Raw genomic sequence first — 22,302 nt, 5'->3', positions numbered from 1 at the left:
GGACTGTTGATACTGATCCATAACAGAAACTAATGCGCAGGTATCAGCTGTATCTCGCGTTACCTAATGCAACTCCACACTACGTCTTACGGTGCTGTGTACCGGAGGGGAGAGAGAGAGGAGCGAAGGGGGGGAGAGAGATGTTTTGTTTGATAGGCTTCAGCTGTGGAGAGTACTGTATGTACTGCAGGGAGGTGGATGCACCTCGCACCCAGGAACGAAAGCTAGCTCCGATCCTTTTCCTGTTAGGGAAACTGTGGACTCGATGTCCTGACACTGACAGTGATGAATTGGAAATGGGGGACCCTGATGTAAACAAGACGAAAGTCTTTCTCTGGTCTGCATCCCCTTAACAATTGTATGTTTTGAGCTGTACTGTACTGTACCCAATATACAAGCTGTTAATAAACTTTTAAATCAATCAATCAAAACAGGCTCGAGTTTGTGCAACCTGCACAAACTCAAGCTCACCTTGATTAAAAATTGTGAAATGCAATGTAAAATTACCGAAAAAATACCAGCTCACTAAATCACAACCGCTCAAACCAACTACAAACTACTACCGCGGATTGGGCAGAGAAGGAGTCCGACGTTAAAAAAAAAGCAGTTTTTAGTAGCAGAGCTCAAAACGGCTCCTTTTCCTCTGAATTCCTGCCCTTATGTCTTGTAAAACATATCAAATCTTGCATTCACTTTTTTAATTGTAATTTTCAGGCAAGGTTAAGCATAAATGTAGTAAAAAAAAAAACCCTGCAAGTTGCTCTTTAATGTCCTGTTGAAAAGCAATCTGACTTCTGAGTTCATCTAGCTTATTTTCTAGCTTATCGGTTGAACATTAGCCAGAAGAATACTCAGAAGAGGGGGTCGGTTTTCTCGTTTAGGACAAAATAGAAAATAGCATTGCAAGGGCTCTCTTAATCAAAAGCTATGGCTTTTTTCCATTCGATTTCAGAGTATTAAAGTAAATAAGACGTTTGGCAAACGTTAAGCAGGATAATGTCCACATAAATAACACGATTTTTAAGATTTTCAAAGCACAAATCTACTAAAACGACACCCTCTATCCTTAGACCCTCACATCGTACAAGGAAAAACTTCCAGAGAAAACCCACAGTTTAAGGGGAACATGAGAGAAACCTCAGGGAGAGCAACAGAGGAGGGATCCCTCTCCCAGGACGGACAGACGTGCAATAGATGCCGTGTGTAAATCAAAGAGATAATACATTTTACAGCATATAGACCGAATGTTAGGAAATGCATGTGTCTGTAATAAGAAGATGAATCCACGAGGATGTCAGCTACAATCCTGTGGAAGCCATCAGGGAAGCAGCATGACGAGACCCAAGGGAGGACCGCAGAGACAGGTTCAGCCACGACCCGAAGTCCACGACTTAATCCAGAACTCGGTATAGAGGATCCAAGACACAGGACTACAGCAAGAGGATCATCCTCGACTCCGGATCCCGGCGTAGATATAGATACAAAACAAGAAAAAAGATTTGGCTGGGTTGATCGGAACAAGAGAATACACAGACACAGACAGAGAGGGAAAAGGTCATTGGATAAAAGTTATTCTTGATAACCCTCTAGAACAGACCTGGGCATTGTACGGCCCCCGGGCCACATACACAGAGTTGGGTGTAACGCGTTACAAAGTAACGCGTTACTGTAATAATATTACTTTTGTCGGTAACGGGGTAGTGTAACGCGCTACTTTTATAATTCAGTAATCACACTACAGTTACTAATATTGCCCCGACACGCGTTACTTCGTTACTTACTAAAATCAGTCATAATCAAACTGACAGACTAGAGGGGTTTCCGCCGCAGGTTTATATGTACGTAATCTGCGCGACTTGCGCGTCCACATCTCCACGTGCAGTGCTGCATAAACATGGCTGAGTCAGCGATAACTTTCGAGGGGTGGAGGTATGCCCATTATTTTGAGTTCGTCCGAAGAATAGACAGGAATGTGACGGTGAGGTGCAAACTGTGTCCAGGCCAGAAGCTGTTATCCACTGCTGGAAACACCACGTGGTCAAACCTCAACAAACACCTGCAAAGAACACATGCTAAAATGAAGCTACCGCACACGCTATTTGTTGTTTGTTTATATCACGCAGTCTGTTCTTCTTCTCTGTCTTCCGGTTGTTGCCTGTTTTGAATGACAAATACACACTACCGCCGCCTGCTGGTAAGGAGAGTTATTGCCACTCACGCATGCGCAGTTCGTACGTGCTCGGCGAGTAAAGTAACGAGTAAAGTAACGAGTAAAGTAACGAGTTACTTTATGTAGCGAATAACGAAGTAGTGTAATATATTACTTTTTTTAAAAGTAATATGTAATATGTAATATATTACATTTTTTTAGTAACGACCCCATCTCTGCAAATACATATATTTGGTTGACTCTGTAAGGTTAATTGGAAATGACAAAATAAACATTTTCTAATTTTACCTCATGCATGGACTAAAGCTGCAATGCTTTTATTTTGAAGTTGTTTTTTATTCACGTACATAATGACGCAATAAGTCAAATCAAGACGTGCTAGTTATTGGATCATTGTCACAAGATGACTTTAACGCTCAAAAATGTCAGCTCATGCTAAAAAAATAAAGGTAGATGCCGAATGTAGGGTTTTCAACAAAAATTGGACTGCTAAGTATTTATTTACTGAAGTCGGAGGTAAAGCCGTGTGTTTAGTTTGTGGGGAGCAGATCGCCGTGTTCAAGGACTACAATTTGAGTCGGCATTACGAGACGAAACGCGCGGAGAAATACAAAAACTTGACTGATGCTGAAAGGGCATGCACATCGAACGCTTTGCTAGCTAAGCTGCAAAAGCAGCAAGGCTTTTTTACCAAGCTTCACACATCCAAGGATGCAGCAACCAAGACCAGCTTTGTGATATCCCACAAAATAGCTAAACACAGTAAGCCATTCTCAGAGGGGGAGTTTGTCAAAGAGTGCTTAGTGGACTCTGCAGCACTAATATGCCCTGAAAAAAAGAAGCCTTTGAGCAAGTCCCGCTGTCCAGGCGAACCGTGACGAGAAGGATCGAGGACATTGCGGGGAATCTGGAGCTTCAGCTGCAACATGAAGTGGCAAGTTTTGACTTTATCTCCTTGGCTTTGGACGAGAGCTGTGATGTCCGCGACACAGCGCAGTTACTCGTATTTGTCCGTGGGATAACGCCGGACTTCAAGATTACGGAGGAGCTGGCAGCCATGCGGCCGATGAAAGGGACGACGACAGGGAGCGATCTGTTCACGGAGGTAAATGCGTGCATGGACACGCTGGGACTGACATGGGACAGACTGGCAGGTGTCACAACAGACGGTTGTCCAAATCTTACAGGTAAAAATGTTGGACTTTTGAAACGTATGCAAGATAAAGTGACTGAAATCGACGCAGATCAGAAATTGGTATTTTTGCATTGTATTATACACCAACATGTGTTGTGCAAGTCAGTGCTAAAAATTCACCATGTTATTGATGTTGTTACTAATAGTAAACTCCATCAGGGCACGGCATTGAATCACAGACAGTTTGTTGCACTTTTGGAGGAGCATGAGACTGAGCATAGTGACATCGGCTACCACACAGAGCTCTGTCAGATGGCTCAGCCTGGGCAAAGTGCTAAAAAGAGTTTGGAACCTGAAAGCAGAGATTCAAGAGTTTTGTGAGAAGAAAGGCAAAGACATCCCAGAGCTCTCAGATGAGGACCTGGATGGCAGATTTTGCATTTGCTGTTGATGTGACTGCACTGATGAATGAGCTGAACACCAAACTGCAAGGCAAGGGCCTTTTTGTTCATGAAATGCACAGCCTGGTGAAGGCTTTCATGGGAAAGATGCAGTTTATTTCAAGCCAACTGGAGAGCAACACTCTCACTCACATGCAAACCCTGAAAGAAGTCACACCATCAGCTGATCACCTCCGCAGGTACTCATCCATGTTAGGAGCATTGCATGGTGAGTTTTCAAGGCGATTTGAAGATCTCCGAACAATCGAGGATGAAATGCTCATGATTTCCTCTCCCTTTACCTGCAGTGTGGATAATGCACCCAGTGATGTTCAGCTGGAACTCATTGACCTGCAGTCTGATGCAGTACTGGTAGAGCGCTTTAAGTCAGGATCTCTGCTGGATTTATATTCTTCTCTGGAGGAGAATAACTTTCCAAACATGAGGAGATATGCTCAGAAGATGTTGGTTCTCTTTGGCTCTACCTATTATGTGAACAAACATTTTCAAAGATGAAGTTTATGAAATCCAGGTATAGATCCTCTCTCACTGATGATCATCTGTCAGCTGTGCTTCACATCTCCACCTCAGACATTCAACCTGACTTTGATGCACTCGTTAAAGCCCAGCAGAGACTAGATTTATCTCACTGAACAAGAACAAATAACTTAAAAACACCAAATGAAGTGGTTAGGCTACAAATGTAGGCATGTAAAGGTACCAACTAGCAGTGAACTGGGACACTTTCTTTGGAAGCCTTTTTCTCAAAATCACAGTTCAGTGATGTTCAGTGACAGTTCAATATGATGTATCTTGCTGAATGTTTGGAGCACAAAGACAATGTTGTGATGTCTTAAGAATGCTAAGAACCTTTACACAACTTTCCAACAGTGTATGAAACTCAAAATGTGTTTTGTAGTGAATGCGACTGAAAATGTTCACTAATATGAGTCAGAAATGGTGAAAAACTTTCACATTTTGTTTACCATTGTTTTTGGAAATTTGATTGAATAAATTACATTTTTTGTAAGGCAACCTCACTTTTTCATTGCTCAACTATAACATATACTCTTACCAGCTTGTCAAAACAATGCTATTTACTGCTTTTTATAAAGAAATACAATTAATATTATGCAGAATTGAGTTCAGCCTTTTGGCCCGGCCCTCCACAATATTTTTTGTTTCTCATGTGGCCCAATGGAAAAAATAATTGCCCACCCCTGCTCTAGAAAGATCTCATGAACTTCCCCACTCAATCTATCAAGACCCGAACAGTTCTATTAGATATAGGATAAGAAACAGAGAAAGGGAGCACAACAACCTATCTCTTCGTCAGATGCACTCCCCCGCTTATCTAAGCGACTCTGTTTTGTACAATTTGATGTTTGTCTAAGGAAAAATCACGCAAAACCTGCAGAGGCGGGCAGTAGGCCCTGACAGAATTTTCTTAGGCAATGTCAGCTTTGAGAGAACTTCCTACAGCGGAAAATCCTCTGTGCTATCTCCTCCTTGTACTTCAACAATCCTCCCTCCACTCCAAACTAAGCTCTGACTGCCAAGGCTGTGATCATTTTCCACTCTTTCCTAACATGCAGTTTCGTGGCCTGGGCTCATCTGCTAAAGTCATCTCGCCCCAACCCCTCCTCCCCAAACCTAGCAGACATTTGAGGCCAATAAAACGGAGGCCATAACAGGAGAAATCTTGAAACAAGAAAAACTGATTTTCTTAACAGAACCAAAACGAAGGTACAAAATGTTCAAGATAAACAACGTCTCACATTATGAAGCCAGTTTTACAAACTATGCAATCAGTGGGAACTGTGTTTTGATGAATCAACTGCTATAAGCCTCTCATTTGAAATTATATAATAAAAAAAATTTGTAAGATGAATCAGCCACATTAGGACAAAAATGTCCTCCTGATTCATGTTACTCATCCTCTTATGTCAAAGGGGACTAATAAACAAGTAGGGCTCAATAAATATTGTATTACAAAAGCTGTGTGACTAATTTGACTTAAAAACAGTATGGGAGTTTGCAATGGGTCTTTAAAGATACATATTTTTACATTCACTCTTTGTTTTTGGTGTTACATTCTTGTGTTCTCACTGTAATTGAGGATGAAATGGTTTTCTCACCAAATTAGCTTCTTTGATCACGTAATTCAAAACTCATCTGGGCGGCAGGGGACTGTTGTGTTTAGCATGAAGCACATTTCCGGCAAGCACCGGTGAAGGAAACTTTGTAACCTGCACCAGGGGCCCTCCAAGGCACCCACATACTGTATGAGCGCTGCAGTGAACCACGGGTTGACCTCCTCTACCTCAAAGAGAAATGAATTGTTTCCTTAGTCTTCCTGCTGAACCCTTGACGACAGGTATGATATCCTGAAGAAAACAGGCAAACGGAAAGTTTCTAATGAGTTAATAATCACAATGACTAAGTATCACCTTAACTCTGTTAGTTAATACAGGGATAAACTGAATAAAGTCCTTAGCAAAGAGGGATTTCTTGAATAAAAATATGCTTCTCCTATTTTCCTGGAAAGTTTCCAAGTCATACTTTTCATTCTTTGGTTTAAGACAGTAACTTGCTATAGGATGAACAGCTATACAATTAAGCTAAAGTAGGTTCAATCAAAAATAGATCCTTGAGACTGTCAAAATGAAGACATTAGTAAACACATGGTTATTTACACATCGACCTGGGACATAGCAATATTAGCATTCAGTCTTCACCAATTTCTGACGAACATATCTGGCTTTTCTATCTGCTAACCACTCCACTATTTTCACTAGCTATAGTATTGTTCTGTGTGCTGCCAAAAACACTGCATTGTCTTATTATCTTCTTAAAGTTGTTAATGGTGGACGTATTAACAACCAGGTGTCTTTTTACATCAGGCTGATACAGAGGATATTTGGAGGCTGGTTTCTGGCAACCTGATGAATGTAAGTCCAGTCCAGTATGCAATCTTTATTTAACTCTGGTTTGATTTCTTCTAGCTACGTTATCTTGCTAGATACTCCTATGTCACACAGCTAGAGGCAATGTTTAACTGGGCAGGTAGTGTACATTGAATTTCTCAGCCCATTTTTACATAAAAAGCTGTCTGGTACAGCTCTGAACTAGGTTTATGAGGCAAAGAAAATAATTGCGTAAAAGAAGGGTAAAGCGTTTAGTAAAGCTGAGAGTAGCAGCTTAATTGGGTAATACATCTCTGTGGTTATGACAATAAATATGAATTAAATATAAAAACAGTCTCGACCCATTTAAAGAGGCCCTATGATGCTTTTTCGTTTTTTCTCTTTCCTGTAGCGTAATGTGACCTGTCTAAAGGTACCTTGTGTAATAATAAATAAAGAAAAACTATAGCTCTATGGAACACTTTTTTTCTCTGGTGTGTACGTCTGATGTCTGATATTCCTGCCAATAGTTTTCACACACTTATTTTGATCTACAAGACAGTAATGTACCAACAAATGCAAAGGCTAGCATGTACACAAAGATGTAAACAATGAATGTATCAAAATGCTCAAAATCAGTCTTTATAAATGTATTATTACATTAAATCCACTTGTGAGACCTCACACAAAGCATATTGTAAAACTGAGCATAAACATAAGTTTTATTTTCACTGGAAGTAGACCTGAAGCCACGCATATATGTCCATTCAACCCTTTGTCACTGGCCCTTTCCCCTTTCTCCTGACAACAGTCTTTCTGACTTTGTAATGGAGATGAATGCTCTTAAATAGATTGTTGAGGAGCCGTCAGAACAAGTCCTGACAAACCCCTCGAACAGAGCGACCAATAGGAATGCCAGGTGATAAATGAGAAAACTAAGCCATAACAAAACAGTCATCAGTCACAGACAGGCTCCTCCAGGCGGCCGGGGGCGGATCTGGGGAAGGGATTTCCTCAGTGATGTGGGAGGACTAACATGGGAACTAAGCATCTCACTGAAGGCAAACAAATACATTTCTCTTCAGTGGAGAGCATTATGGAAGGACTCCATTCCCCAGTGTGTGTCAGTGTCTGGGTGTATATCACGTAGATCACGTATATCACTGTAGATCATTATTGCAACCAATTATTTATGATGTGAGAGATAACGAAGAAACCTGCCTTCTATCGACAAATGGAGGGGAAATACTTTTTTTATTCTGACTAAATCTACTGAACTGACGGGCAAATGCACTACGAATGGATTGCAACCTCTGATAGAACATTAGGTTGCGTATATTTTCAACCGCTGTCTGTCCTGTTTCTAAGTCTGGTTCACAATGAGTTAATGGTATTAGAGCCAGTGTTGGGACTAAAGCGTTACAAGTAACGCCGTTATTTTTGGCAGTAACTAGTACTCTAGCGCATTACTTTTTAAATTCAGTAACTCAGTTACCGTTACTACATGGTGCGTTACTCCGTTAGTTTTTTTTATATAGTCAACAGCCAGGCGAACAGAGATGAGAACTGTACTTAAGTACAGTACTTGAGTAAATGTACTTAGATACTTCCTGTGTCACATGCGGAGACGGGCTGTGGGCGTGTTTGTGTTGTTTACTAACAAGACTATCATGGCGGCGGCAGAGCTCAAGTCTAGTTTCTCCACCTGGAGATATTCTCACTATTTCACTTTTGTCGAGCACAAAGAAAAGAACGTTTTAGTTAAATGTAAGTTGTGTCCTGGCGGGTCAAAGATCCTATCTACTGCCCAAACCAGTCATTCAAATCTCTTAAAACATCTGCAAAAACAACATGCTATGAAGCTAGTAGCTAAGACCACAGAGACTCAGCCGACGCCACTCCACCTCCACCTAAGCAACAGCGGCTGGATTTTAACCAAGGGACTGCTAGCCAGGGAAAAGTCGATAAAGCCATTGCACGGTATGTTGTAGAACACATACAGGCTATTGCTACAGTGGAGTCACCCGCTTTCAGGGAGCTAGTTAGCATGATAGCATGTCCGGGCGGCACACGGCATATGGGACGGAACACTTTTTCCAACTACCTGGAGAAAGAATATACAAAAATGGAAAGCCAGCTAATATCGATGCAATCCAGATTGCATATAATGCATGTCAAGTTGATCAACAGATTGTATTATTCTCCAATGCAATAACAGTACTGAAATGAAGGCTATATAAGGGCATTAATGGGAGCCCTTTTTCCAAGTAACTAAAACGTTACTTTTCTCAGTAACGCATTACTTTTGGGTTTAAGTAACTAGTAAAGTTACTGAGTTACTTTTGAAATGAAGTAACTAGTAATGGTAACTAGTTACTGGTTTTCAGTAACTAGCACAACACTGATTAGAGTGCATAAAGTTTGCAGCTGATTGCAATTTGACCTCTTTTGCGTCTGATTGGAATGATCCATGTGGCAAAGTAGAATTGTTGCCTTAGCGCCAATAACTCAGTAGGCAAGACAAAGTCAGAGAGAAAATAAAATAATTATATTCTCAACCGTGGGCTACAGGTGCTGACTGACAAGCTGAAGAGGCATTCCTTAAACATCAGGCAGGGAATTTAAATGAGACAGAAAGTCTGGGCGATTAATTCCCAATGTGTTTTCTGAAAAACAGGCTCGGGGCTTAACTGGTTAATGGCCAATTTGTGAGGTGTAGTGACCGGTAAAATTAAATTAAATTCAAGTTTATTTATATAGCCCAAAATCACAAATCCTATTTGTCTCAGAGGACTTCACAAGTCAACAAACACAATTGGCAATGTAAAACAATGTAACATGAAAAAAAAGATGGCAGTAGTGTATGATACGCGACACCCAATATGGTTGGACACAAAAATTACTCATACATTTGTCATGACTTAAGATTTATTTAAGGAGTTACATGCCAATCTTTTGCACATACAAATTGAATGGAATACTTTTCTTATTCTGCCACAGCTCCACAATGGGAGGTTGCACTGAAGGCGGACAGCTTTAGCTTTTTAGTGCAATGCTTCTTCAAATGAGCAGGAACAGCCAGAGAACTGGAACAACCAAAGAAAATAAGTGGTAAAAAGGTTTTCAGAGCGGCCTAATGCCTAACCACATGTACATTTGGTTTTACATGGTTCTGGAGAAATGATTTGCACCTTGTGGAAAATGTGAGGAGAGCTGAGGCCGCTGAGCATGAGTCATTGGCCAGCTATCTCTGAGGGGGATGGAAGTCCTGCCTTAGAGTCCGGACTCAGACATTTGTTTACTTCCCAGACAGAGGAGCTGAGAGGCACACGGAGGGGAAAATGGAAGGTAGCACATAACACATTTCAGTGGTTTTTATTTAATATTCGTACAGTTAAAGTGCTTATTAAGACTATTGAGTTTGGACATTTTAAGAATTCCATTGGAAATATCTGTTACGTTGCAGAATGTATGAAAAGTGTTGAATGTAATCGCTGACAGAGCTGCTTGAGAGTGGACAAACACTTAAATTAGAAAGCAATGGGCTCTGCAAACTGCACTCAAAGTATAAATGCATTTGATTTTTTGACATCGGATTAAAGCAAAGATTCTTGTTGTATAAATTGTTACTCTGCACTGACCCTGAACAAACCTCAACAGCTGGCACATCTAAGACTTTTTATCACCCCTTCACAAAAAAACTGCTGTTTCCCTCATAATAAATAATAGAAATATTAAAAAATCCTAAGAGGAAATGTATCATTTTACCTCTAATAATTGGCATCTTTTGTATTTGATTTCAAACACAATAATGATGTGGGCAGTCCTTCAAATCCCTTTTTTTGAGGCAGTGGTTGCCATCTGTGGATGAAGTTCCCATGAGATCATGGCTAGTCCGATGATCTTAGTGTCTGAAAAAGAGAGGATGCAGCAGACTGGGGAAAGTATGACCACCTCTCAGGAGCTCATCCAAGTCTTTAGTTGGATGTGGTGACTGCTCACTGTGAGCGTGCATTCATCTGCTGAACCAGACCACCAGACTCAGGGACAGTTTCATCCCACAGGCAATACGACTGTTAAACACCTGAACAGTTGAAACAACATCCCTAATATTCATCTGGCTGCTACTTTGAAATTATTAAAAAATTATTTATCTATATATCCTATTTCAATAACTTGCATAGACTCTTATTGCACTATTTCACTATTTCACTTTTTAAAACTATTTTTCTTTTTGTATTACTATTTACTATTTACTTGCATGATATTTTTTCTGTTTATCTGTGTTTTGTGTTGCTCTGTTGGAGAAGCCTGTGACAAAGATTTTCATCTGCATAACTACACTGTAGCTATGTTCGTATGACTAAATAAAGAACCTTGAACTTATCATGTCTTCTAACATTGTACATTATTACCATTACTTCAGAACATAAGAGGTAACACTTTACAATTAGGTACACAAGGACTTCCGGTTGGGCATGATGGAGTAGAGACGTGCGTAGTCCTGCTCCCGAATCTGCTGATGGAGGTCCTTGGCGAGGGCGTCCTTGATTCGCCGCCGGAGTGCGACAGGGCCCACCGCTCACTCACCGACAAGCCCAAGCCGGGACAAAGGCCACGGCCACAGGCCACAGGGACCAGCGGAAGTAGAAAATTATCCGCGAGGCCCAGTCCAGGAGAGGCAAGCTACAATACCAAGGTACGCCCATCGCCATCTACGAGGACCACTGACATAATGGTAATATATAATAATAATTCAAGTACATCCTTTCAAACAGAACTTTGTATTGAACATTCAACATTGCAAATGAAATGTGAAATAATATTCAAATATATAAATTATATATAATAAATAAAACAAATACATTTAATTATAACAAATTAATTGAAATCACACACAACCAAAACAATCAATTAAATAGGCTCAGGCTGTAAAACAGAGCTCTCTCTCTCTCATATATATATATAAATAAATAAATATGAGCACACATTGTCTTACAAGCAAAAAACCCTCCTTAAAACAACAGTCAAGTATACAGTCCACTTTCCATACAAAGACCCAGATGCCTCAACAGGCCATATCCAAATCTGTATTTCAAAGATTTCGAGCAAGGAACACCAACATGTTTGCATTGTCACCCGAAGTGATGGGCTGATCCGCTACAAATACCGAGAGGTGATGGCGGAGCTTTACAACCTAGGGCTCAAGCCAGCCCTGTTGTTCCCGGCGAGGCTTTCCATCGTACCGAAGGAGGGAGGTAAGAAGAGATTCTCCTCGGTGGCAGAGGCTAAAGACTATATAGCATCCATCCGTCCTGGCGCTGACTAGCACTAACGATGCCGATAACTCACGCGTCTGGTAGGTTGTTCAGTAAGAGATTATTACTACTTTATTTTTTTCGTATTCTGCTTTCATGGACATATTTTGTACATGCACTTTAACCACTCTGGTATTTGCACTGATAGTTTGAGCCTGTTGCTGATATTGCAATGAACATTAATGCACCCGCTACTGTTTACACTACATGGGACCCAGGTACTTGGACTGTTTTGAATGCTGTTTGAACTGATTCCTTCTATGGGTTTTAACCCTTAAAGTGCAATTTTGTTTTTACTTGATCTCTCTGCCTTATTTTATTAATTTATGTTACGTGAGATTTATGTCAGTGCCTGCTATGCTTATACTGGCAGGCTGGTTACCTACCAATGGATATTATTATAATTACTATTTTATACATACAGTTGCAAGAAAAAGTATGTGAACCCTTTGGATTCTCCACACATAGCGTTGTGTGTTCCTTCCAAACAACTCAACTCTGGTTTCATCTGTCCACAGAATATGTTGCCAGTAGTGCTGTGGAACATCCAGGTGCTCTTTTGCAAACTTCAAACGTGCAGCAATGTTTTTTCTGGACAGCAGTGGCTTCCTCCGTGGTGTCCTCCCATGAACTCCATTCTTGTTCAGTGTTTTACGTATCGTAGATAGATAGATCTTTAAAGGACGGCCACTCCTAGGGAGAGTAGCAACAGTGCTGAACTTTCTCCATTTATAGACAATGTGTCTTACCGTGGACTGATGAACATCAAGGCTTTCAGAGATACTTTTGTAACCCTTTCCAGCTTTATGCAAGTCAACTATTCTTAATCGTAGGTCTTCTGAGAGCTCTTTTGTGCGAGGCATGGTTCACATCTGGCAATGCTTCTTAAGAATAGCAAATTCAAAACTGGTGTGTATTTTTTATAGGGCAGGGCAGCTTTAACCAACACCTCCAATCTCGTCTCATTGATTGGACTCCAGGTTGGCTGACTCCTGACTCCAATGAGCTCTTGAAGAAGTCTTTAGCCTAGGGGTTCACATACTTTTTCCACCCTGCACTGTGAATGTTTACATGGTGTGTTCAATAAAAACATGAAAACATATAATTGTTTGTGTGGTATTAGTTTAAGCAGACTGTGTTTGTCTATTGTTGTGACTTATATGAAGATCAGAACACATTTTATGACCAACTTATGCAGAAATCCAGGTAATTCCAAAGGGTTCACATACTTTTTCTTGCAACTGTATATATACTTGAGTTTTTATTTTTTTGTTCACTTTGATACTCTTCCGTGTTACAATGGGCTTCCCGCTATTAATATAGGGAACGGGACCCCGGAAGATGCTAAGCCCAAGATTATAGAATCAAACGAATAAATAAAAACAAGGATAATTGTGTGTTATTGTCGAGTAAATAACAGTGTGTTATTTAGAAAAGAATAACAAATTAGAAGGAAAAAAAGATTTTCAAAAATACAGATTTCAGTATTTTGAGGCTCTCAGCTCCATTTATTTTCCTCACAGACGGGAAAAAAAGTCAGACATTGTACGATTTAAAATAAAAACAAATACATAAAAAGATAAAACACTGGTATGTAATGTACGTTAGAATAAATAGAATGGTTTGAATAATAGATGAGAGTAAAATCTACGTCACTTTACAGCCCCGCCCACTTTTGGGGAAACCAACGCTGTCATTTGAACGGCGATCAAGCCTGGCCCTGAAGCCACAGAGATCTTACGGCCCGTCCACACACAGGCATGAAAAAAATCTTTCAAAGCTTCGCCCGTTCACTTGAATGGGGTGACGTAGAAGATTTAGAATCTTCGCCGAACTGCATTGTGGGGAGCGGAGCATGGCTTTGCAAGCATCGTGAGCATCAAAAGTTGAGATATGTTCTACTTTTGATGCTCCCGATGCTTTTGAAGCTGGCATCAGCCAATCAAATCCCGTTTATGCAAATCCCGCCAGTACAAGCGCTAGCCAATCAAACCGCGTGCAAGCTGGGAGAGCCAGACCGCAGTTCATTTCCTCATATTCCAAACGAGAAATTACGGTAGCAAATCACCCGGTTCTTTACGACCAGAACTATTTACCGGGATACAAACCGGAGGAACCAGGCATGGAGGGAGGTGGCAGAGACAGTGGGTGAAACTGGTAGGTTTTCACCTGTTTGGGGAGTTTATATCCAGTTTACTTCGTTTTAACATTGCTATTGCTTTGTATGTCGGGGGCGGGAGATTCATGTGATTGGTTGTTGGTCGCAAAAAATCGCCAAGCTTCAGACACGCCCAGCATCAAGATTTTTCAAGATTTTTTCCATGCCTGTGTGTGGACAGGCCGTTAGGCTTGTTTGAGACAAGCGAGACCTAAGCAGTTGCGATCAACGTCTTGCTAGTGCGTTGCATGATGGTTAGTTATTTTGTCTGACTTGCTCTGGAGGCTCGCCTACATGAGATGTTGAAATCTGGCGGGACAAAGACGCCCGCAGCCTTGAGAGCGAGGCGTGGCGAGGCGTGGCGAGGCGGCGCAGTTCCTCTCCACAGGCTGCGGAAGCAAAATGCTTGATGGGAAACGACTCGCTGGTATCTCGAGCCGATGTTAATAAAATCACACAGAAGCTGTATACGTTTTTTGGGAGATTTATTTATTTTAACACAAATACAAAATTAAAACCTATAGTTGCAATCAGCAGCCTCGTCAACACACCAGTGCTTTCTAAAGGCCTATTCACACATGGCCCCTCCACTTGCTCCCTGCTGAGGTCAGACAGGGCAACAAGTTGCTCCTCTGCTGACAGGCACACAATCCACCTGTACCTGTCCGTGAGAGACTAATTGCGTCACCTTAAAAGCTGGATGTGTAAGAAGTACAACCCAGAAACATTTACTAATTTAATACAAAAGCTGCTTTGCTGAACACTTAAACATACTTCTTCTGGGTAGCGAAATATTTGCTATCAATCACTTCAGTCTTGGTTAAAAGCAAGATTTAGCCAAAATCCAACCATTAAAATACTACAGGCCTCAATCTCACACCTCAACACCTTACCTTAGCCTGACTCTCCTTGCCTTTCTTGAAGCAAAATTATCTATGACATCATCATAAGACAGCTGTTTTGAGACTACATGGTGGATGCTTATGATGGATAGTCCACTGAGACGTTCTTGTCCCATAGAAGCTCTCAGGTCAGTTTTGACCAGTTTGAGCTTTGAGAAGCTTCTTTCAACAGCAGCCACTGTAACAGGAAGAATGGCAGAGATTCTCAGAGCAACCCACAAATTGGGGTACATTTCTGTCAGCTTCTTCTCATGAAGGAAGGTCAATAGTTCCATGTTTGTCATCTTCTTTGATGGCAAATGTGGAACATTTTGCATTTCTGCAGCAAGTTCCCTGCCATCAATGTCTGGTTGTCCATCATGGATCAGAGCAGAGCTCAGGGTTTGACAGTGCTTTGGCAGTTCTTCGTTTGATGTGGTGGGAAAGTTGATGAGCACTCCAAACTTGTCATTTACCTCTTCAAGGTGCTGAAATCTCTCATCAAGTGAAGAGAGGGCTGTATCCACAACCACATTAAAAAATGTGATTTCCATTTGCATCATCAATAGGCTCATCTGGAGACTCATAACCAAACTGCCGTTTTGTGGATCTCAACCGCTTTTGTTTGAGAACAGACTCCACGTTCATCTCCTCACACATCTCCTTTGCAGTTGTCTGTGCATCAGAAAATCCAGTCCTTCTGTAGCAGGTGAGGGAATCTCCTGTTTTCTTCAGCAGGTCGACAGCCACATCTAACTGCATGGAGGATGACTGCATCAGTTTGCTCACATGCTGGATATTGTAGAGGATGTCATACTATATGGTTGTGCAAATGGCAAAATGGTAAGATCCAATCTCCTCAGCCAAAGACTGGGCTTCAACTCTCACCACAGGGTCTGCAGTTGTTTCCCTCACCTCCAGAAGAGCCTCTCTGATTTGCCCAGCCTGGTACTTTACTGCCTCAACGCTTTTTATCCTGCTTTCCCATCTGGTCTCTGACCACGATTTCAGGGTTGTTTTGACATGTTTCAGCAGGATGTCCCATCTATGCGTGGAGGCCGAGAAGAGTTTGTACAACTTTGTTAAATAGCCAAAGTAGCCTATAGCATCTGGTGAGCTCTTTGCAGCATCAGCTACCACCAGATTTAAGGTGTGAGCACCACAAGGGACAAAAAAGCTCTTGGGTTCTGCTGAAGCAACCTAGCCTGAACACCTTTATTCTTACCCTTCATGTTGGCACCGTTGTCATACGCATACTTGCCAACCTTGAGACCTCGGGAGCATTTCAAAACCACCGCGGGGGTGGGGGGGGTGGGGTGCTAGTGGATTTTGCCGGAGCTGTATTAGCTTAACATGCTTATTGTAGTTGTAAGTGCACTGTCTTGATGGAGCATATGTGTGGGCTGGACCTGTGTTATACAGGAAAGGAGTCAGAAGGGGGGAGTTTTGTCTATTCTTGTTCTGTTTTCTGTGACTTATCTTCCTCACCCTCTCAGACTTTCAGTTGCGCGTGCTATGGAAACCAAACAATGGTGTGGCTGTATTAAAGTCCAAGTGGAAACAGTCGTGAGTAAATCCAATTTTGTCAGAAATCGGGAGAAATGCAGGAGAAATATGACCCCGGGAGGAAACCGGGAGAGGGCAATGAAATCGGGAGTCTCCCGCGAAAATCGGGAGGGTTGGCAAGTATGGTCATACGACTGTCCTCTGCAGTCCTCAAAGGGGATGTTAAGTTCCTCCAGCCTTTTGAGAATTAGCAATGTCAAACTTTCCACTGTTGACTGCTCTGCCACAAGAAAGCCCAGGAAATGTTCTTTAACCTGTGGTTTGTCTTCTAGCGATACTATCCTGACAATAACAGAGAGTTGTTCTTTATGACTCAGATCAGGAGTGCAATCCAAAATGATGGAGAAATACTTACACGTTTTTATCTCTTCCACAATTGTGTCCAGTATTTTAGAGCCGATTGAGTCAATCAGTTCATTTTGAATTATTTTGCCCATATAATGTGTGTGACTGCCAGCTCCACTTTCCACCCTACCAACATGCTGCTTCATGACTGGATCAAATTTGGCCATAAGCTCCACTTATTTTAAAAAGTTGCAATTGTCTGGTTGGTTTAATGTGTCTGTGGACCCCCTCAGAGCCAAGTTTCTCTCTGCTAAGGACTGAATTATTGCCATGAATCGGGTGAGAACGTCGCGCCACCTATTTCTCTCAGCCTGAGCAAGGGCCATCTCTTGCATATCTATTTTAAGCCCCCTGGCAAGACGGACGTCTAACTCCTTCCATGTTGCCATGTTTGTCTTGTGCTCCTTGCTTTCTTCATATACCTTGAGCAAGTGACTTGCATTTTTCCAGTCCTTTAGTCCTTCCCTATTAAGTTTGTAATTTCTCTGTGAAAACATTTTGCAGCAGAAGCAGTGCAAGCTATCATTCTTTTTTGAATACATCAACTGGCTTCTTTTGATTTTGTCTCCGTTGATTAAGACTCTGTTAAAATAGTCCTGCTGACGGTAGTCCTTCTCCCGTCTTTTTGTTTCGGAAAGATAAAACTAGGTTTCATTTGATATGGTCCACTCTGAACAAACTCTGTCCTGTCATTATCAGTAAGAACAGATGGCCAGTCGGCAGGGTCTATTGGTGAAGCCTTTATCCCTGATGCTGTATAACTTGGCTCTGCTGAGGTGGAGGGGACAGGAGCGCTTGATGCTGTATAACCTGGCTCTGCTGAGGTGGAGGGGACAGGAGCGCTTGATGCTGTATCACTGGGCTCTGCTGAGGTGGAGGGGACAGGAGCGCTTGATGCTGTATCACTGGGCTCTGCTGAGGTGGAGGGGACAGGAGCACTTGATGCTGTATCACTGGGTTCTTCTGAGGTGGAGGGGACAGGAGTGCTTGATGCTGTATCACTGGGCTCTGCTGAGGTGGAGGGGACAGGAGCGCTTGATGCTGTATCACTGGGCTCTGCTGAGGTGGAGGGGACAGGAGCGCTTGATGCTGTATCACTGGGCTCTGCTGAGGTGGAGGGGACAGGAGCACTTGATGCTGTATCACTGGGCTCTGCTGAGGTGGAAGGGACAGGAGCGCTTGATGCTGCAGGGCTGGGCTCCGCTGAGGTGGTATGAGGCCCAAACAATTTCAAAAGTGCATCTGGAGAGAGAAGAGAAGTATATGTGACCATCAAGAGATGCATTCTATTTGCTAGACCTAAGACATATTATAGAAATCAGAAAACAGGAGCAGCTCATAAAATAATTTGAATATCATGGAATATATTGCCTCCATGTATAATTGATGCATTTATCTCTGCAAAAGGAGCCCCGACCAAGTATTGAGTACATATTTGAACTTTGAACTTTTCAGAAGATCGAAATATCTGTATTATAAATCCTTATCTAATATTATACTAGATACAGGAGTATTGATGTTCATGATCTGTAAGCTGTAATAATCACAATTAAAACAAAAAAGGTTTGAAATATTTCACTTCATGCATAATGAATCTAGAATATATGATTAATTTGTTTTATTAAATTAAAGAAAATCAGTTCTATGATATAGTTATTCGTTTAGATGCACCTGCAGATTCTGCGACTTACCAGATGGCAAAGAAGCAGCTACATGCACTGAACAAAAATATAAATGCAACACTTTTGTTTTTGCTCCCATTTTTCATGAGATGAACTCAAAGATCTAAAACATTTTCTATATACACAAAATAACCATTTCTCTCAAATATTGTTCACAAATCTGAAAAAATCTGTGATAGTGAGCACTTCTCCTTTGCCGAGATAATCCATCCCACCTCACAGGTGTGGCATATCAAAATGCTGATTAGACAGCATGATTATTGCACAGACCTGTGTGCCTTAGGCTGGCCACAATAAAAGGCCACTCTGAAACGTGCAGTTTTGCTTTATTGGGGGGGTCTGGGGGGGTCCGAAAACCAGTCAGTATCTGGTGTGAAGGGTAGGGTTAGGATTAAGGTTAGGGTAATGTTGTGAATCGAGTGGCCTGTGTTCGTCGTCCATAACATACGCCTGCCCATACCATAACCCCACCACTACCATTGGCCACTCGATTCACAACATTACCCTAACCCTAACCTTACCCTTCACACCAGATACTGACTGGTGTGAATGGTGTAGATACATGTAATACATGGTGTAGTCCTAAACGATAGCTGGGGATTCTGGGTAGTGTAGTGTCTTCTGCCATCCTTTACTCCGAAAAAATATTTGTTTCTCCGAATCGAAGGGGAAAAATACAAAAGCATTGCACACAATTTAAACCAATCAATGTTGTGTAATTAACAAGGATAATCTGGTGTTTTTTAGTCGATGAGTAGTGCCGATATCACTGTAAAATCAATCGACAGTAAGGGGAATACTTACTTCCGGGTGTACAATTCTCCGCTATCCAATGGGAATGGACGCTCACATTGCCTTTAAGGGCAGCCGACACAAACGAATGCCGTGCTTCCATGAGCGTCAAATCCCGCCGCAGATGGGAATACATTGCAATCAGTTGAAAGCTATTTGCGTCCCTTTATGAAGCTGAAGGAGCCTAGGAGCGTCACAACTGCACGCCACGGACACTGACCAAACGTCGCTCCTGGACGATTATGGAGTGAGAGTGTGTTGGTCTATGCTACCCCAGAATGCCTTGTTGGAGATATTTCTTTTTCCATTTTTTTCTTCCTGAGTATGGTGACTTAACCATGCCCAGGTCCAAATGGACCAATCAGTGGAGCTCCACACACACACACACACACACACACACACACACACACACACACACACACACACACACACACACACACACACACACACACACACACACACACACACACACACACACACACCACACACACACACACACACACCCACACACACACACCCACACACACACACACACACACACACACACACACACACACACACACACACACACACACACACAGCCTTACCTTTTCTCAGCTGCGCCTCCACGGATTTCTCAGCCTGAGACAGCGATACACCGCGAAACTCAGCCTGAGCACAGGTGAGTTTCGCGATGTCTCGCTGTCTCGCTGTCTCGCAGACCCCATGCAGCAACCAGGAAACGAGTAATCCAGCTCAGACCGCAGCAGCGAGCCCCGCAACGTCCCGCCAACACGGCACCCAGACCCCACGCAGCATTCTCATCTGTTTGTCATTTTCTGGTTGCTAACGCCATTGTAACACATAATCACTGAATTTCCGCTGTAACGGTGGTGGACTCATCAGAAAAGAGTGGGCGAGCTGACCAATCAGAGCACAGTGAGGGATAGGGAGGGGGGGGGGGGGGCAGGAGCTCCAACAAGCCGTGTAGGACATAGAGTGAATACACATACTATACAGAGATGCTGTATGAGAAACCAATGTGAGTTTGGAACATTGAACAATGGAAATCTATTCTAGTAGACCTTAACAATGGAATTAGGATCAATGGCCATGTCATGGGACCTTTAAGTACTTACAATTGCCAAGTTTATTTGTATGTTCTTTATGATATGTTTTTGTTCATAATGATAATTTTTGATGAATGGCTTTGAAGGGTGACCTTTTGGTGGAGCTACAGTGGTGCTTGTAGCCAATTTAATTTGAAAGTGCAAAACTGGGCTGTTTTTTTTTAGGTTCACTACTTTCATACTGTAATCAACCATACTCTTGCTAGCTTCTCAAGATTAATAACCTTTGCTTTAAAGTCTTTAACCGTTATTGATGTTTAACTTTCTAAAGATGATGTCTTATGGAAGTGAAAGTATCAATTTAGCCATTGCAAAACATTTCATAAATAGTTAAACATGTTAAAAAATAAACTGTACTTAATAAAAAGGCACAAATAATGCCATATTATACTGTATTAGAGTAGGCCCGGACTACAATGATGATTTGACATTGGGTAAGTCAATCCACTTCTTTGGTCCAGACTGAAAACATTTCCAAAACCTTCCAATGGATTGCTCTGAAAGGTAACAACTTTCATGGTGACCAGAGGAAAGAGAATTAAGACATTACCATTAGAACTTGTGATGCACATTTTGGTTTTTGAGTGAAATAAACTGACAATTTCCATTAGGATAGCTATAATATTGGTTATCCGTTCAAGGTCCCCAGAGGGTGAATTGTAATAACCTCTGCTCTGCCTTTATTTTCTATCTGGCAAATTGCTGTGCAGCAGTTACAATACAAAGTGGAAAGTGTTCATATATGGAACTCTAAGATACCAATAACCATAGGGTGAAAATCCAAATATACATACAATACAATGCCAAAATCAGGCTAACCGTAGGGTTAAGTTGGTTTTGCATATAAATATTTATGTGGAGTATCAAATGTGAAGCGAATATTTTATTTTATATATAGCTAAAACTGAACTGAGATTGTGACGTGTCAATTTGACTTATCAACAGCATGTTGGTCCCAGTTACTGTAATGTTACTATTAAAGTTTTAGTTTGGATGTTTTGAAGAGGGTATATTATGAGGTAGGCTACATTGCTTTACTTCCGTGCCGGGAATCCTGTCCAGGGGCACGCTGAACGCCATCCTCTGTAGGTATTACACACTTTGGATAAGTACCTCACACAAACCATCTTCAAACAATCAGAACTATCCATGTAAGCTCAAAGTACCACATTGCCTATAAGCACATGACTACTATTATAGCTGTTTTGTCATTTGATTATTATAAGAATGAACACTTTAACAATTATAATGCAATTCGTTATTGTACTGCTGTTGATGGATGACACGTTAACATAAGTCAGCATCTTAACAGCTGCTGGAGTCATGAACATGTAATAATAACTCTCGTATATATATTTATATATATATATATATATTTATATATATTAAGATGACCATCATACCTCTCATCCATGATCATTTATAATGAAAAAGACTGGTTGCATTTCCATTATTTCCTTTTATACTGTTTTTCATTACTTTATTATAGGTCTCAGATATATACAAAAAATGTCTCTGAAGTGTTTGGCCCGGAAATACCAAACAGATCATTGCAGCATCCCCTCTGTTTCAGCCCTGTTTCAAAAGTGCTGATTCTGTCTGTGACTTTAGATGAAATCTCTGTGAGATATTGGGTTAAAAAGAACACAATGGTGCTCTAGGAGGAGATTCGGGTGATAAGGGGTGGGGGGTGACCTTGGTTGGTTATTGGCTAATGGTTACACAAGCCAAAAAAAATCGTTCGATAGGTTTTTATATAAATGGATCAGGACAAAAAGTCAGCAAATCTTTTTTCCTGAA

At 41.5% G+C, this 22,302-nt stretch overlaps 1 pseudogene; it reads left to right on the top strand.

The window, feature by feature from the left end:
• The first annotated feature begins 2,821 nt into the window (after nucleotides 1–2,821).
• Nucleotides 2,822–4,128, top strand: LOC117549463 (annotated as a pseudogene).
• Nucleotides 4,129–22,302: the final 18,174 nt, after the last annotated feature.

Source organism: Gymnodraco acuticeps, unplaced genomic scaffold (assembly GCF_902827175.1).
Source record: "Gymnodraco acuticeps unplaced genomic scaffold, fGymAcu1.1, whole genome shotgun sequence".
Lineage (NCBI taxonomy): Eukaryota > Metazoa > Chordata > Actinopteri > Perciformes > Bathydraconidae > Gymnodraco > Gymnodraco acuticeps.
The sequence above is the reverse complement of the archived record's forward strand: the minus strand, read 5'-3'. Positions and strand labels throughout refer to the sequence as shown.